The sequence below is a fragment of the Pteropus vampyrus genome, unplaced genomic scaffold (genome assembly GCF_000151845.1).
Source record: "Pteropus vampyrus isolate Shadow unplaced genomic scaffold, Pvam_2.0 Scaffold198, whole genome shotgun sequence".
NCBI lineage: Eukaryota > Metazoa > Chordata > Mammalia > Chiroptera > Pteropodidae > Pteropus > Pteropus vampyrus.
In genome coordinates, this window is record NW_011888979.1 from 205,949 (window position 1) to 208,644 (window position 2,696).

The 2,696-nt window shown below is 34.1% G+C and overlaps 1 protein-coding gene across 1 annotated transcript in view; it reads left to right on the top strand.

Moving 5' to 3' along the window:
- Positions 1–2,696, top strand: part of LRCH1 (leucine rich repeats and calponin homology domain containing 1) — a 109,863-nt gene that overhangs the window by 47,391 nt on the left and 59,776 nt on the right. The window lies entirely within an intron of this gene.

Here is a 2,696-nt window from a genome sequence, read left to right on the forward strand (position 1 = left end):
TAGAGACAAGATTCAAGCTCAAATATTAAACTATTTTAGAAAAAAATGAAGTATGTCTACTTCCAGAATCGGAACGTCACCAGGTCAGTTATCGGCCTTCTATACTTTTTACACTATGTGTTCTTAAACACATTTCTGTTAGAATTTTGCATTTTAATGTAAGAAAAACTACAAATTACTTGAGTATGGTTTTCTTTTCAGAGTGGAATTTGGAGGAAATGACTGCCTAAATTCTTGTATTTTCCAGAGAGGTCAAATTGAGTGTGGATGGTTGAAGTGTTATTTAAAACGAAAATGCAAAAATTAAAATATATAGTCAGATGTCTGGAGTTTCTATTTTGTTTTGCCATTAAAAAGTAAATACGTATTACGAATTTCTCTACAGATTTGCACAAAGGGCAAAGTGCACATATTCAAGTATCTGAGCATACAAGCATGCCAGATTAAGACTGCTGACTCCCTTTATCTCCACACAATGGAGAGGCCACAGTTACACCAGCACGTGGAAGACAGGTGAGTGTGACTGTCCTGTCTGAAAGCCCTTGTTTAGAATTTGCTTAGGCCAAGCTGTTTCAGGTAACTAACTCCAAAAATCCTTTTGCTCCACTCAACCAGATTTATAATTCAGAGTTTCAGAAATTTTTGGAATAAAAAAGAGAAAATTGATGCTGTCGATAGTATTTTGACCACTCAAATCTTATCCACTCTCTCCTAATCAATAATCAGTCCTTGTTAAGAATTGTGTGTGTGTGTGTGCATACTAATGGGTGTGTGTATATCCTTATAAATAAGATCTGTAATATAAATATAGGCATTTTTTGCTTATCAATTAAAACAATGATATCAAGCTCAGACATGCCTTTTTTTTACTTATTAACTTTTAATATGCTTCCAGAACATTGTTCAGAAAAACTGCAGGCTTTATTTTTTAAATTCTCTTTAAAAAATCCAGTATACATAGTTTTGCCATTTCCTGTTTAGATGGAAGTGTTAGAATCTTTTTGCACATGCTTGGCCTTTTTGTGGCATAAATTGGGCCTTGAATTTCAGAGAACAAAATTTCCACATTGAACACACTTAGAGAAACACAGATTGTTTTTGAGAAGTCTTCATTGCAGGAATCTTTCCTTAACTTTATACTAAAAAAGTAAACTAGTGACTTAAAATCTCAATCTACCTTAATGGTATTGATGCAGGACAGGGCAAATTTCCTGGAGTTGGGGGACACCAAGCCCTGCACTGAGAGAAGAGGGTTCTTTGGCGGAGAGTATAGAAAGAATTCAACACACACGCCAAAGTTAAGGTCAAAAGGAATGTTTATTAAAGAGAGGGAAAAGCAAAGACTAGATAGAGAAAGCAAAGACAAAAATCCAAGACAAGGAGATAAAGCCCCGGGTGTCAAGGGATCCAGTTTATATATCATTCTTTAGTTCCTGTGAATTATAATTTAAAGACATTTTTTGCCCTTTTTTTTTTTGATACGGACATACAGTGAGGAAGGGGAAGAGTATGAAGCCTGAAAGGCCTGCTAACAGTTCCCAGCCTTTAATTCATAGGTTCCCTATGGTTTAAAATGAACAATTTTATTTGTGTAAGGCAGCCACTTAAAGACTGTTTTTTCCTGTTTCCCCTTCCACAGGTGTGGGGAATGGGTTGTTAGCAATCCCAGCAGAAATCTTTCTTTGTTCTGCAGGTGTCCTCCTGGCCTTGAAAGTTACCAACATTTTAAAACATAAGAAGTCAAAGCAATTAGGTAGTTTTTGCTTTTTTATATGCTAGAATCAGTAAAATAAGGAAATTTTTAACTGTTTCAAAAAGCAAGCTACTCGGTTAGAGTGTAAATCCATGAAACTCTGAACACAAAGCATTTATTTTGCACTCTAGTTAGACAGTACAAGTATCTGGTTTTCATTAGGCCCTTGTCTTAACATCCTTTAATACTGGCCTGATTTGTTGCCACACATTAATAATAAAAATTTGTATAGCAAAGTCATTGTTTAAAAATAAATTGATGTATCTTGTAAACTTCATGATTTTAATTTTTTCTAAATGAATTCAATATCGATGGCATCTATCCCAGCAAGAAGGATTCTGATTCAGGCGTTGGAAGTGATAATGGAGATAAGCGATTATCTGCCACAGAGGTAAAGTTCATGATCGGTTTGTGATTTTTTTTCCTTCCATGTTTCTAGATATATCTGCTCCATTCATTTAACTCCTTTCTCCAAATTGCTTTCACAAACATTACCTTGATATTACCATACCCTCTGGTAATATCAGGTAATGTTTGTGAAAGCAATTTGAAATGCTCCAAGCATTATATAGATATTAGCTGTCATTAGCTTTTTCTGCATCTTTAATAATTTGTAAATATCTCAAAAGTAGGGTTCCTATCTCCTTCTCCTTCTTTCACACCCTCCACATTATCTGGAATTTCCTTGAAAGCTTAATAAATGATGTACAAGTATCTGAGAGACATTTTTTAATAAATATATTTGTTTTTAAGTGACAGAGTAGTTTAGGAAAAAGTTGTTATATGCGTGTGTAAATGTTCAGGAATCAAATGTACATTGCAATTTTGCAGTTTACCCCAAGGAAATGCATTTATGAAGAGCCATAATTTTTATAGCAATATTTGTTTCCTGAAACTCTTTTCAGATCATTGGATAAAGTTTAATTATTTTTAAGCTACAAGG